Here is a 16,093-nt window from a genome sequence, read left to right as displayed (position 1 = left end):
ACTAATTGGACCATAGTTTCTTCTCTGCAATAACTTTTCTAGTACTAGCAGAAGGTGCTCCTCATTCTTACCATTATTTTACTAATCAAATGGAATCTTTTATGATGTTTGAGGACATTCCAGATCTTTTAATGAAAAAACAAGAAAAGTTTTTGAGGAAACACTTTACCCTTAGGACTAGAAAACATTTTTCATCTATTTTTACAAAAGCATTTTAATTTAAAGGCAAAACAATGCTTTTCTGCATGCTTTGTTGTTTTAATTGGAGAAGTCTAAAATACTGCCTAGGGACAGAAAAATTTTCTTCTTCATATCATATTCCTTGTATGATCGATGGGTGCTCCTGGGTTAAATATATTTTAAAAAAATCAGTGAATTATCTTAACTATTATAGAGACCACAAAGCAGTAAAAATATACAGCATATTAATCTTTATTTTCTATGGAAGATGGGATCTGACTGATGTAAAAATGGATATATAATAATTTATTTTTCTAAAAGGACAAGAAGGACATATAGCAAAATATTAGCAGCAGTTATTTCCAGATAGTAGACTTATAAGTATTATTTATTACCCATTTCTATATTTAAGGATGTATTATTTTAAAAATTGAGATATATGTGGATGGGTGTATGTATGTATGTAAACACACACACACACACATACATCCACACACACTTTTTTTTAAATCTGAAGGACCTTGTAATCTAGTAAGGAAGATATAACATGTACATAAATATCTATAATACATGTAGAAAAATAAGGATGTCAAAGTATTACAGATAAAGTACCATAGGTGATTAACATGGGAAGATGAGATACCAGGTTTTTTCCTTGGCTTTTGGATTTTGCAGGGAAAATATTTTCTTTTGTACTGGACAGAACACATTGCTTTTTATTTTTCAATTAGATATGTCAGTAGTAATTTTTAGACTTGACAATCTCTAATGACCCCTACAACTGTCTTCATGTAACCAAATTGAATAGGGGTTGAGTTTCAAAAATATAATTAGAAATCCAAATAAATATAAAATATGTGTATTTCCAAAATATAATTAGAAGTTATAATAAATAATTTTAGTTGAATGTATAGGGAGTCATTAAGATCACTATACAATATCAAAGAATAGTTTGTGGTACTATAATTTCCATCTATTTAATTTATTTTATATACCTCTTTTAATATGATATTATAGTTAGTATCCAAAGTGTTCTATCAAATTCCTTCATCTGTGTTTTGAGACATGAATCCCATAGTTAAATTAATTTGGAAAGTACTTTATAATTTATCTCCATTTGTAAAGTTAAAAAAAATTAGATGTACTTTATTTAAGAAAAAATGAGATTAATGTAATATGTAAAACAGTTCAGCTACAAAAATTTCTGTATTTTTCAGATTCTCAAACTTTTCCTATTATGGTGTAAATTTTTTATTTAAAAAAATGGGGATTTCCATTAGTGAGTAGAACTGCCAGAATTTGAGGTAAAGGGAATCTCTATTTGAGTTATGCATGAAAAATCCTTGAAAGTAGCCTGTGGGTGGCAGTGTTTTGATATTCCAGAAGATAACCATCTCAAGTTACTTTCTTTCTATGATTCATGTTTATATCTTGCCTCTGAATCATATATAAAAACAACCAGCTGAGTGTATGTTGTCAGCTGGTAAGCACTTTTTAATGAACCAGACCTCACTTTTGTTTGAACATGCATCAATGTTTATGATTTTATTTCAGAACATCACCAGAATAAGGATTATTTTGACCAAGAGAGAATTAAATCAGCCAGTGATGAGAACTTATGAACAGGAAGAGGCATCTCTAATGGTTCTGTAACTTATTTTATCTGTTGTTCTATTTCTTCTCTGTGTAGTGTGTTGTGAAGTGTGTGATTTATTCATAGAAGGCACTGTCACTATCAAAGAATTGTACTCTGAACCACAGAAGAGTCTTGACAAAAACCATTAAAGAAGGGAATAATAATGAAAATATCAAGTATTTATAGACTGTGTTTTATTTTTTCCCTTGAGTAATGACCACTGATCATGAAAGCTGAACCAAATGAAAACGCCAATATGCAACCATTTTTAACTACAAAAAAAAATGGCAGCTTTACACAATTCAGTCTAATTTATTTGATTTGAGTCTAGCCAATTCTGATGGTTCTTAGAGTTTCATTTCATTTCAATATGAGAAATCAGTAATAATAGAAGTGTTCTCTGAGTAGCAGTCACAAATTAATGTCACCATAAGATAAATGAGCCAGTTATAAAAGTGTAATTGAGGTTTATTTAAAGGATCTTAGCAGGACATCCATCACAGAGACAACATGTCTTTCATACAACTGGGGGTAGGTGTCTAACATGGCTGGTATTAATAGTTTACTTACTGATTTACACAGAATTTCAGATAACACAAAACATGAAAATAGGTGTATTAGTTCCTGCTGGTTGCCATAAAAAATACCACACACTTAGTGGCTTAAAACAGAAGAAATGTATTCTCACAAATCTGGTATCTGGAAGTCTGAATCCAGAAGGGCCGAATCTGTTCCTTCCCTCTTCCAGCTTCTGCTGGTTGCCAGCGCCCTTGACTTGAGGCCAGACTCCAATTGCTGCCTCTGTTTTACATTGCTTTCCCCTCCGTGCCAGTTTTCTCTTCTGTGTGTCTCTTACAGGACACGTGTCATTTGACACCTATCCCACCAGATAATCCTCCTCTCCACGTCCTTGCCTTACTCACATGTACAAAGACCCTTTTTCTAAATAAGGTAACATTAACCGGTTACTTTAGGGGAGTAGGATGTGAACACATCTCTTGGAGGGCCACCATTCAACCCATTACAGTAGTGTTGGATTTATTTCAAAGTAACTTTCTTTCTTTCTTTTTCTTTCTTTCTTTCTTTCTTTCTTTCTTTCTTTCTTTCTTTCTTTCTTTCTTTCTTTCTTTCTTTCTTTCTTTCTTTCTTTCTTTCTTTCTTTCTTTCTTTCTTTCTTTCTTTCTTTCTTTCTTTCTTTCTTTCTTTCTTTCTTTCTTTCTTTCTTTCTTTCTTTCTTTCTTTCTTTCTTTCTTTTTTTATGTCTGGGATTTGCTTTATTTTTTTAAATTTTATTATGTTATGTTAATCACCATACATTACATCATTAGTTTTTGATGTAGTGTTCCATGATTCATTGTTTGCGTATAACACCCAGTGCTCCATTCAATACATGCCCTCTTTAATACCCATCACTAGGCTAACCCATCCCCCCACCCCCTCCCTCTAGAACCCTCAGTTTGTTTTGAGAGTCCATCGTCTCTCATGGTTCATCTCCCCCTCTGATTTCCCCCCCTTCATTCTTCCCCTCCTGCTGTCGTCGTCCTCGTCTTCTTCTTCTTCTTCTTTTTTTACCATATAATGTATTATTTGTTTCAGAGGTACAGGTCTGTGATTCAACAGTCTTACACAATTCACAGCACTCACCATGGCACATACCCTCCACAATGTCTGTCACCCAGCCACCCCGTCCCTCCCACCCCCCACCACTCCAGCAACCCTCAGTTTGTTTCCTGAGATTAAGAATTCCTCAAATCAGTGAGGTCATATGATACATGTCTTTCTCTGACTGACTTATTTCGCTCAGCATAATACCCTCCAGTCCATCCATGTCATTGCAAATGGCAAGATTTCATTCCTTTTGATGGCTGCACAATATTCCATTCTATATATATACCACTTCTTCTTTATCCATTCATCCGTCGATGGACATCTTGGCTCTTTCCATAGTTTGGCTATTGTGGACATTGCTGCTGTAAACATCAGGGTGCACATACCCCTTTGGATCCCTACATTTGTATCTTTGGGGTAAATACACAGTAGTGCAATAGCTGGGTCATAGGGTAGCTCTATTTTCAATGTTTTGAGGAACCTCCATACTGTTTCCCAGAGTGGCTGCACCAGCTTGCATTCCCACCAACAGTGTAGGAGGGTTCGCCTTTTTCCACATCCCCGCCAACATCTGTCATTTCCTGACTTGTTAATTTTAGCCATTCTGACTGGTGTGAGGTGGTATCTCGTTGAGGTTTTGATTTGGATTTCCCTGATGCAAAGCAGTGTTGAGCACTTTTTCATGTGTCTGTTGGCCATTTGGAGGTCTTCTTTGGAAAAATGTCTGTTCATGTCTTCTGCCCATTTCTTGATTGGATTATTGTTCTTTGGGTGTTGAGTTTGATAAGTTCTTTATAGATTTTGGATACTAGCCCTTTATCTGATATGTCATTTGCAAATATCTTATCCCATTCTGTCGGTTGTCTTTTGGTTTTATGGACTGTTTCTTTTGCTGTGCAAAAACTTTCTATCTTGATGAAGTCCCAATAGTTCATTTTTGCCCTTTCTTCCCTTGCCTTTGGCGATGTTTCTAGGAAGAAGTTGCTGCGGCTGAGGTCCAAGAGGTTGCTGCCCGTGTTCTCCTTTAGGATTTTGATGGACTCCTGTCTCACGTATAGGTCTTTCAACCATTTTGAGTCTATTTTTGTGTGTGGTGTAAGGAAATGGTCCAGTTTCATTCTTTTGCATGCGGCTGTCCAATTTTCCCAACACCATTGTTGAAGAGACTGCCTTTTTTCCACTGGACATTCTTTCCTGCTTTGTCAAAGATTAGTTGACCATAGAGTTGAGGGTCCACTTCTGGGCTCTCGATTCTGTTCCATTGATCTATGTGTCTGTTTTTGTGCCAGTACCATACTGTCTTGATGATTATAGCTTTGTAATAGAGCTTGAAGTCCGGAATTGTGATGCCACCAGCTTTGCTTTTCTTTTTCAACATTCCTCTGGCTATTCTGGTTCCATACAAATGGAGTCTGGGGTCTTTTCTGGTTCCATACAAATTTTAGGATGATTTGTTCCATTTCTTTGAAAAAAATTGATGGGATTTTGATAGGGATTGCATTGAATGTGTAGATTGCTCTAGGTACCATTGACATCTTCACAGTATTTGTTCTTCCAATCCATGAGCATGGAACATTTTTCCATTTCTTTGTGTCTTCCTCAATTTCTTTCATGAGGATTTTATAGTTTTCTGAGTACAGATCCTTTGCCTCTTTGGTTAGATTTATTCCTAGATATCTTATGGTTTTGGGTGCAATTGTAAATGGGATCGATTCCTTAATTTCTCTTTCTTCTATCTTGTTGTTGGTATATAGGAATGCCACTGATTTCTGTGCATTGATTTTATATCTTGCCACTTCACTGAATTCCTGTGTGAGTTTTAGCAATTTTGGGATGGAGTCTTTTGGGTTTTCCACATAAAATGTCATATCATCTGGAAAGAGTGAGAGTTTGACTTCTTCTTTGCCAATTCGGATGCCTTTTTTTCTTTTTGTTGTCTGATTGCTGTGGCTAGGACTTCTAATACTATGTTGAATAGCAGTGGTGAGAGTGGACATCCCTGCCGTGTTCCTGACCTTAGGGGGAAAGCTCTCAGTTTCTCCCCATTGGGAATGATATTCGCTGTGGGTTTTTCATAGATGGCTTTTATGATATTGAGGTGTGTATCCTCTATCCCTATACTCTGAAGAGTTTTGATCAAGAAAGCATGCTGTACTTTGTCAAATGCTTTTTCTGCATCTATTGAGAGGGCCATATGGTTCTTATTCTTTCTTTTATTAATGTATTGTATCACATCGATTGATTTGTGGATATTGAACCAACCTTGCAGCCCAGGGATAGATCCCACTTAGTTGTGGTGAATAATCCTTCTAATGTACTGTTGGATCCTATTGGCTAGTATTTTGGTGAGAATTTTTGCATCCGTGTTCATCAAGGATATTGGTCTGTGCATCTCCTTTTTGATGGGGTCTTTGATTTTGTGATCAAGGTAACGCTGGCCTCATAAAACAAGTTTGGAAGTTTTCCTTCCATTTCTATTTTTTGGAACAGTTTCAGAAGAATAGGTATTAATTCTTCTTTAAATGTTTGGTAGAGGGCTCCTGGGTGGCTCAGTTGGTTAAGCGACTGCCTTCAGCTCAGGTCATGATCCTGGCGTCCTGGGATCAAGTCCCGCATTGGACTCCCCACTCGGCAGGGAGTCTGCTTCTCCCTCTGACCCTCCGCCCCCCATGCTCTCTCTGTCTCATTCTTTCTCTCTCAAATAAATAAAATCTTTTAAAATTAAAAATAAATAAATAAACATTTGGTAGAATTCCCCTAGGAAGCCATCTGGCCCTGGGCTCTTGTTTGTTGGGAGATTTTTGATTACTGCTTCAATTTCTTTAGTGGTTATAGGTCTGTTCAGGTTTTCTCTTTCTTCCTGGTTCAGTTTTGGCGATTCTTAAGGAAAAGAAGGATTCTGATCCAGTTTTGTCTTAGTTTGCTTCTATTTGCAATTCACCACCAAGTAATCTGGGGTCTAATAAAGTTCTTTATTCATATTCATTCTCCAAAACAAAATAAGAAAACTTTCAGAAGCGTACTCAGACCTGGAATAGGTAAAAGGCACTTGAAAAACACTGTCACTTCTACCATTTGACTTGCTGGTCCATGAAGAATGTGGTTCACAATGGGATAAGAAGCTTGCACCTGAGTGTAAATCTTCATCAAGAAAGTCTTGCTAGGAAGAAAATGTTAGCTGAATAAAATTAGTGTACTTGGAGATATAAGTGATTTACATTCTAGTATGGCTCCCTACCTCTTAGAAGACTGGTAATGCTTTGCACAACAGAACCATATGTACCATTGTTCTAGAGGTTTACTTACTTTCTTTCTTTCTTTTTTTTTTTTTAGAGAATGTCAGGAAGGGGAAGAGGTAGAGGGAGAGAGAAAACCTTAAGCAGTCTCCATGCCCAGCTCAGGGCCCGACGCCAGGGCTCAATCCCATGACCCTGAGATCCTGACCTGAGCTGAAATCAAGAGTCGGACACCTAACCAGCTGAGCCACCCAGATGCCCCTAGATGGTTTTCTAATAAGGCTGCCTTGTAGTTTTCTAGATCTCTGAGAGAATGTAACCTTGTTTGAGTAGCAGTGTTAAAGGTCTAAATCTTGCAGAGTCATTTAACTTTTGAGATTAATTTTAGAAAACCCCTAAGCTGTGATTTTTTAAATTTTTACTTTATTTTAATTGATTAATTAATTAATTAATTAATTTTACTTATTGAGAAAGTAACCACACTGAAGGTTTAGGCTTTATTGTACAAAGCTGATCAGTTTTATATAACTTGAAATTTTAAATTCAGCATTCCTTTCCCTCTCTGGATTCATCAGTTCCTTGCCCTCAAATTCTTTCTTGTCTTTCTGGTGATTCCCAAATAATAAGTAACTAAAATTTTGACATGTAATCATAATTTCTGTAAAAGAATCACTTTTGACATTTCGAGAACCATGCTTTTTACACTCCCATGAAGATGGATCCAATAGGGGTGCCTGGGTGGCTCAGTCATTAAGCGTCTGCCTTCAGCTCAGGTCATGATCCCGGTGTCCTGGGATCGAGCCCCACATCGGGCTCCCTGCTCAGCAGGAAGCCTGCTTCTGCCTCTGCCTCTGCTGCTCCCCCTGCTCATGCTCTCTCTGTCTCTGTCAAATAAATAAATAAAATCTTCAAAAAAAAAAAAGATCCAATAATCTAAGAGATTTTTGGAAACATCTGGATATAACCTCCCCCCTTCCAATTACTAAAGGCATTTTTATTATCCTATTTCTAAGGAAAGAATTAGTATTTCACGGATAAGTATAAATTACTTTGTTCATTTATTTAAGCAGCATTTCTTGACATTTTGGATACTGAACCTCATTAGACATATTTTACCCTTTTTTGTTTAGATTTATTTGTTTAGAGAGTGAGTGTGCGTGAGTGGGGGTAGGGGCAAAGGGAGAGGGAGAGAGAGAATTTCAAGCAGACTCCCTGCTGCGCATGGAGCCCAATATGGGGCTCAATGTGGGGCTCGATCTCATTACCCTGAGATCATGACCTGAGCTGAAACTTTAGAGTCAGGAGATTAACTGACTGAGCCATCCAGGTGCCCTAGGCATATTTTACACTTAAGAACTAACAACAGACTGAATAGGAATATGAAGAAATGCACACATAACTGTAATAATAGAATTTGATGCTGGATATGAGAGAACATAGGAGGATTCCTAATTCAAAGTGAAGGATCCAAGATTTCCCAGAGGAAGTGGTTCTTCAAGTAGGTATGAAAAGGCAACTAGAAAATTCATCCACCGCTGAATTCTCCTTAGCCAGTATTTACCACTCTAAAAGAATGGTAGTTTTGTTAGATGAAAAGAGGTAACTTTGACATCTTAGCCTTTTCTACCCTGATCTGATATGGCCTTCGGAACAGACATGGGGCAGCTTGGTTACCTTCAGAAGCTAAGGATCTGCACGAATGTAGGAAAAAGTATTTAAAGGTCAGTGGAAGGACACCTAAGCAAGGCTTTATCTTTTAATAATATACATTGGCATGCAGAGGCCATTATTCCTATAATCTTATTGAAAAAAGTCTTAAGTGATGCCTATGACACAGTGTATTTTAGACTGAAGTAGGTAGCTTATAAACCAGGAGACACCAAAACTAATTGTGATTATTGGAACTTCTTGCTGTATGTATCTCCCACCAAGACACTGCCAAATAATTAGTTATGGAATTGTAAGATGGAATGTAAATATGGAATTTGTAAGATGGTATTTTCTCTTACCACAGTAAGTAATAAACTTAGTTTTGTCATATTAACAGGTTGTATTGGAGATATTTGAGGAGTAACCATTTGACAAGTTTTAATGGTGAAGAGTTTGACAATCATGATTTAGCAATTCATAAACAACATGGCTTGGGCCTTGACTTAGAGATAAGATAGGACTCTTATTTGACTTCTAAAGTCTGACTTTTTGAGTCAGTAAAATAGTGGGATTTCTTCTGGAATAAATTTTCTGAAAGTACGAAGCAAGATATGAAACTAGACCGGACAAATTTTTGTTGTTGATGTTGTTATAGGCATAATGATTTACTGATTAAGAGGAGACTGTTGTTCAGGCAGCTGGATTGGCAACTCAGTAGGTGGTTTGCTTATAAGCCTGTGAACGCTGAGAAATTTCTGCTCCTCCTAGGTAGGGATTTTATCTTTTCCTAATCATTAAAGATGCGTTTGCATTAGCATATGGAGTGAAATACAAAGGCTCTATTTTAAATAAATGAAACAATTTGTCACTGCATGTGACAAGACTTCCTCCCTGTGATAATGAATACTTGTATAGGAGAGGAAACTGCAAAGAAATGGGAACTGAAGTACAAAGAAAGGAGCTGAATCTCACCATACTAAACACAGAGCTTTTGCTTTTAAGTGTAAATGTACCATTTACTATGTCCCCTGGTGAAATAAAGGTATCCTTCATTGTGTATTAACTATGACCTTGAAAATGACAAAGGCGTGTACAGTGCAAAGGAGAAAAAGTGAATTAAACTTGAAGGATTTTCTTTTGTTTAACTATCCAAAGCAAAGGAATCATTAAGACTTTGTAAAAATGAACTTTAGCTTCTTTTCTAATTATCAAGTAAAAATTTCCATAACTAATTATTTGCTTAACAAAGATAAGTTTCCAAATCCATATTGTACTTGAAATAAAATTCATTAAATTACATAATTTTACTGCTGAATTATTTCTTAGATTTATGAAAAGGAAATGTTTATAATTTTTTCCATACATAAGTAGTATGAAGTAGGAATAACCATATTCTGGAGAAACTGGTAAAACTAAAAAATAGTAGAACAATTGCCTTATTTTATATTGTGCCACATCTTATAAACCAACACTATGTAAGACGCTTAATGTTCCTTATTGTTTATAAAATAACTATCAATAGGATTTTTTAAATTTTTTTTAAAAGATTTTTATTTATTTGACAGAGAAAGACACAGTGAGAGAGGGAACACAAGCAGGGGGAGCGGCAGACAGAGGGAGAAGCAGGCTCCCCGCCAAGCAGGGAGCCCGATGTGGGGCTCGATCCCAGGACCCTGGGATCATGACTTGAGCCGAAGGCAGACGCTTAACAACTGAGCCACCCAGGCGCCCTATCAATAGGATTTAAACAAGGAAAGAAATCTACCATGAGAATTATGGATTATGGATTAATTATGAGAATAAGACCTTATTTAATTATGGGAGAGACTGAAGAAGAAAGGGTCTGGAAGGGAGACTTGGGAGATCACTAGCCAGCCCTATTAAAGAACTGACAGGAAGAATTATAAGAGATTCTGAGAAGCCAGTTATGTCCAGCTACCAAATGAAATGGTAAAAAAAATCTAGGGCAAATTGTCCAAATTGCAAAGCTCTTGCTTTTAAAGGTCTCTAGCCAAATATCTGATGATGGACTTCAGTTGTTATTGGTCAGTAGGGCTGGCAGGGAGAAGAGCTGAATATAGCACAAAACAGTATGAAAACCATTTTTTCTGTCTGTCAGGGCATCTAATCCAATGACCTCCAAAGAGTCGTGGTAGTTCCTTTAACTTCTACCTTCCAATTCTCAAACAAATACCTATTTTGGTCACCTCTGATAGAACATATAGGGCATGGAATTCTGAGAAACATAGTTTCACCTTAACTTAATTGAGTACAAACCATGACACAGTTAAATATAAATTATAAAAACTTTCAAGTAGCAGTTAAGAAAAATAACGGAGGGGCATCTGGGTGGCTCAGTGGGTTAAGCGTCCAATTCTTGATTTCAGCGCAGGTCATGATCTTGGGGTTGTGGGATCGAGTTCGCCTTGGGCTCCACACTGGGTGTGCAGCCTGCATAAGATTCTGTCTGTCCCTCTGCCCTCCCACCACCTCATGCTGGTGCTCTCTCTCCCTCTCTAAAAAAAAACAGAAAAAGAATGGAGATAAGTGAAGAGAAATTAATCTACGAATGACCACATCATTTCTGCTTTTGTAGTTATATAACATATAAATTTGTACATAATAAAAATGTGGGTGATGCTAATAAATTGCAAAGACTTTTGCACTAAATTTAATAGTCTGAGAAAAGTCTATTATTGGAAAAAGTGCAAACATTTACTTTGAGTACTGAAAGAACAAGCTCATTGATGATCCAAAACTTATTGGCATGGCAAAGAATGACAGAGTTCATAGAAAATAGTTTATTTGGTATGTTCTAAATTAGCAGCAAAATTATTGCAGAAATCACTCCAAAAACCATCTTAGACAAACTGATTTACAATATAATTCTGCACAGCACTAATTGAGCCTAACATGAAGACAACATTTATGCAAATAACATTTTTCTATACATGGATAAGTCCTCCTATCCATGGATTCACTAGAACCTTAAGATCAGCATAACTCTAGGATGATTTTGTTGTTATTTGGGGACAGTGGTGAAAAAGTTAAGCAGAAATAAATGATGAAGAAGATAAGTTTTTTTTATCTTACTTCATTTAAATTTTCCCAATAATTTATATTAAAATTTTTTAATACTATAAAACTTTTTTTAAAAAAGCTTTTTTTTAAGATTTTTTTTTTAAAGTAATCTCTACACCCAGTGTGGGGCTTAAGCATACAACGCTGAGATCAAGAGTCACATGCTCTGACTGAGCCAGCTGGGCACCCCTAATTCTACAAAACTTTAAACACTCATACTCTCTTTACTGAGATTGACAGATTATTAAAAATGGGCATATTTGTTTTATCTATGGACAAATAATGGATAGAGTGGTAGATATCATTTAGATAGATATCATTTACCTAGATAGATATTTATCTGGGTAAATGATAGATGATAGATAGATAGATGATATATCACAGATGAAGAGATGGCTAGATGGTATGGTGAATTTAAAATCACTACAAATCATTTCCATCATCCCATCTCAGGAGGTGGTGAGTCAGTTAAGTGTCTGACTCTTGATTTCAGCTCAGGTCATGATCTCATGGGTCATGAGATCAAGCCAAAAGTTGGGCTTCATACGCAGCAGGGAGTCTGCTTAAGATTCTTTCCCTCTCCCTCTGCTCCTCCCTCCATTCATGCATGCTCTATCTCTCTCAAATAAATAAATACATCTTAAAAAAAATTATGCCTTCCCTGGTAAAAGTGGCCTTGTTTAGGTGAGGGCTTTGGGCCACACCAGATAGTCTAACAATGTGATTTAGGATGGAGGTTTTATTTTCATAAAAGTCAGTAAATTTTATAGATTCTGCATATGGTACAGAAAAAAATTTTTGAAGTTCTGATAATTCCAGGGAAAAAAAAAGTAATTTCTGTCAGTTTAAGTAGTACAAATGCTAATTGATTCACAAATGGTAAGTCCAAATTAAGTTCAAATATTTTTTGTGCTCTATAAATATTTCTTGTATTTTACATAGCAAGAAAAAGGAAAATTCTAAAATCGGATTGGGGAGTTATTTCTCATAAACGTTTGTCTTTAAAAGTGTTTAATGCTAAAACCTTCATTTAAAATGTAAAATATTTTATTAGTTTACTTTAAACTCTGCACAGAATACTTCAATGACAAGAAGAGGCCAATTTAATATTAGGAAAGTTTAAATTCTGAGTAAATCTTAGGAAAATCTTCCATTGAACGCTTATTGCTTCATATATTGACATAGGCATTTGACTTTAAATTTGATTATATATAATTTAGCCACTTTACTTTCTGTAAAACTTTGGGATGAGTTCTATATATATTTTAACTTCTGAGAAGCATTAATGCAATGCATTATCACAGCAGGTTGTCTGGAAAATGGTTGGTGACTAATTTCTAAACAGTATTTACTCTAAAGATAATCTCAGAAAGAGATAGTAAGCTAAAACATTTTTAAATATAAAGATTTAAAATAGTTTATAAATCTAAGCATTTAGAAAAACAATAAATGCTTATCTAAGAAATCAGAAAATACAAAAATGTATAGAAATTGATACAAAATTCAACACAATTCTATCACCCCAGAGACATTCCAGTTGTTTTTAACAACATATCTAAATGAGTACTTTTTCATAAGTTGTGATTATATTACATATATGTTTTGATCTCCAGGTTTATTTTTTCTTTTTACATTGTATTAGGAGTACTTTCTCATAAAAATAAAATTTATTTTTAATTAAAACCAGTTTTTAATGACTCTTTCCAAATGGTTTACCATTTTTTTTTACTTAACTAATGTAATTATTTTATTTTGGGAAATTTCACTTGTTTATAATTTAGTATTATAAAAAAATTCCACAGTGGATATACATGAGTATCAAAATTTGCCTAAATATTTTATTATTTGTAAAAGTTGAATTACTGGATCAGAAACAGTATGTAAATTTTAATGTCCCATTAGGAAAACATGTTATCTTCCTCAGTATAAATATTATTATTTTATAAATATCTATTTATTCAGTAGGTAAAAATGATATATTTATTTGGTTTTTATAGAATTTCTCTTATTACAAGTAAATGTGAACAATTTCATAGGCTTATTACATTTTTACAATTTTTATTTAATATCGCAGTTTTAAAATTATAAACTTTTCTAATAATTGAGGTAAAATTTACAGAGGATGAATTGTACAAAATATTGATTTTTAATAAATGTCTGTACTCAGACACCATAGCAATCAAGGTACAAAATATTTCCAGGACCCTGGAAAGTTCTCCTGTGACCCTTTTCTAGCAACCACAGGCAACCAGTTTTGAGTTCCATCACAAGTGAGTTTTGCCTGTCCCTGAACTTCATATAAATGGATTCATAATGTATCTACTATTTGTGACTGGTTTCTTTCACTGAACAAAATATTTTTGAGACTTATCCATGATGTGAGTGATGCCCATATCAGTTTTCATTCTTTTAAAATCTGAGTAGTTTTCAATTGTATGAATAAAGCATTTGCTAATTTACTCTCCTGTAAATAAATATTGGGGTTAATTCCAGGTTTGAGCTGTTCTGAGCAAATATATATATATATATATATATATATATATATATATATACACACACACAAACATATATAAATACATATATACACATATAAATACATAATATATACATGTATATATAAATACATATATATACATGTATATATATAAATATATACATGTATATATATAAATACACATATATATAAATGCATATTTATTTACTGTCCTGTAAATAAATATTGGGGTTAATTCCAGTTTTGAGCTGTTCTGAGCAAAATATATATATATATATATATATATACACACACACACACATATATAAATACATATATATACACATATATAAATACATAATATATACATGTATATATATTAATACATATGTATATAATTGCATGTATATATATGTGTATGTAGTTTTTGGTGGACATATGTATTCGAAAGTTTCCTTGGATAAAAACCTACTAGTAGTATTACTGGATCATAGCTTATTAAAATTGATAAACTTTTCCAAAGTGAGTATACGATATACAGTATTATTAGTAATGTATGAGAATGTCAGTTCCTTCACATCATCACCAAACATTTAATGCTGTTATTCTTTTTACTTTAGCTATTTCAGTGGTTATAGTATCATACTGTGATTTTAACTTGTACTTTCCTAATCGGTAATGATGTGATGACATGAGCAACTTTTCATGTCTTTTTTGGCTATTTATACATCTTAATATATAGCCATTTGTATATTTTCCTTTATGAAATGTCTGCTCAAATCTTTTGCTATTTATTTGTTTGTTTATTTATTTTAAGATTTTATTTTAAGAGTAGTTTTAGGCCCATAACAGAATTGAGGAGAAAGTACAGAGATTTCCCATTTACCTCTTGCTCCCACACATGCATTGCCCCCCATTACCAAAATCCTCCATTAGAGTGGAACATTTATTACAATTGATGTACCTATATTGATACATCATGATCACCCAAAATCCATAGGTTACAGTACAGTTCACACTTGGTGTTGTATATTTTACAGGTTTGGGCAAATGTATGATGCATGCATTTATCATTTCAGTATTATACAGAGTATCTTCACTGCCCTAAAAATCTTCTGTGCTCTCCTTATCTCTCCCTCCCTCCCTCCTCTACCCCCAACTCCAGGCTAACTAATCTTCTTACTGTCTCTATAGTTTTGTCTTTTCTTGAATTTCATGTAGTTGGAATCGTACAGTATGTTGCCTTTTCATATCGGCTTCTTTCACTTAGTAGTATGTGCTTTTTTCACTTGGTAGTATACATTTAAATTTCCTCCGTATCTTTTCTTTTCTTTCTTTCTTCTTTTTTTTTTTTTTAACATTTGATAATATTCCATTGTCTGGATGTGCCACTGTTTATCCATTCACCTACTGTAGGGCACGTTGGGCAAATTCAAGTTTTGGCAACTCTTAATAAAGCTGCTTTAAACATCTGTGTGTAGGTTTTTGTGTGAACAGAGTTTTCAATTCCTTTGAGTAAATAATAAAAAGCACAATTGCTGGATCGTATGTATGGTAAGAGTATGTTTAGTTTCGTAAGAAACTGCCAAACTGTCTTCCAAAGTGGCTGTATCATTTTACATTCTTAACCAGCAATGAAGGAGAGTTCTCGTTGCTGCACATTTTCACCAACATTTTGGTGTCACCAGTGTTCTGGATTTTGTCCGTTCTAATAGCTGTGTAGTAGTATTTCATTGTTTTAATTGATGACTATGATGTGGAGTATCTTTTTATATTCTTATTTTTCATCTGTATATATTTTCCTTGGTGATGTGTCTGTTAATGTTTTTGACCCATTTTTAATTAGGTTGTTTGTTTTCTTAGTGTTGAGTTTTAAGTTTTCTTTGTATATTTTGGATAATAGTCCTTTATCAGGTGGGTCTTTTGTAAATTTTTTTTTTCAGTCTATGGTTTGTCTTGTCATTCCCTTGACATTGTGTTTCACAGGGCAGAAGTTTTTAATTTTAATGAAGTCCAGCCTATCAATAATTTATTTCATATATTGTGCCTTTGGTATTATATCTAAAAAGGTCATCACCATACTCAGGGTCATCTAAGTTTTTTACCATGTTATTTTCTAGGAGTTTGCTAGTTTTAGATTTCACATTTAGGTCTGTGATCCATTTTGAGTTAAATTTTGTGAGAGCTGTAAGGTCTCTGTCTAGTTAAACTCAAGTTAGTTTTTTACAG

Source organism: Eumetopias jubatus, unplaced genomic scaffold (assembly GCF_037043125.1).
Source record: "Eumetopias jubatus isolate StellerSeaLion01/CBP00866 unplaced genomic scaffold, mEumJub1_p1.0 scaffold_7, whole genome shotgun sequence".
NCBI lineage: Eukaryota > Metazoa > Chordata > Mammalia > Carnivora > Otariidae > Eumetopias > Eumetopias jubatus.
The sequence above is the reverse complement of the archived record's forward strand: the minus strand, read 5'-3'. Positions refer to the sequence as shown.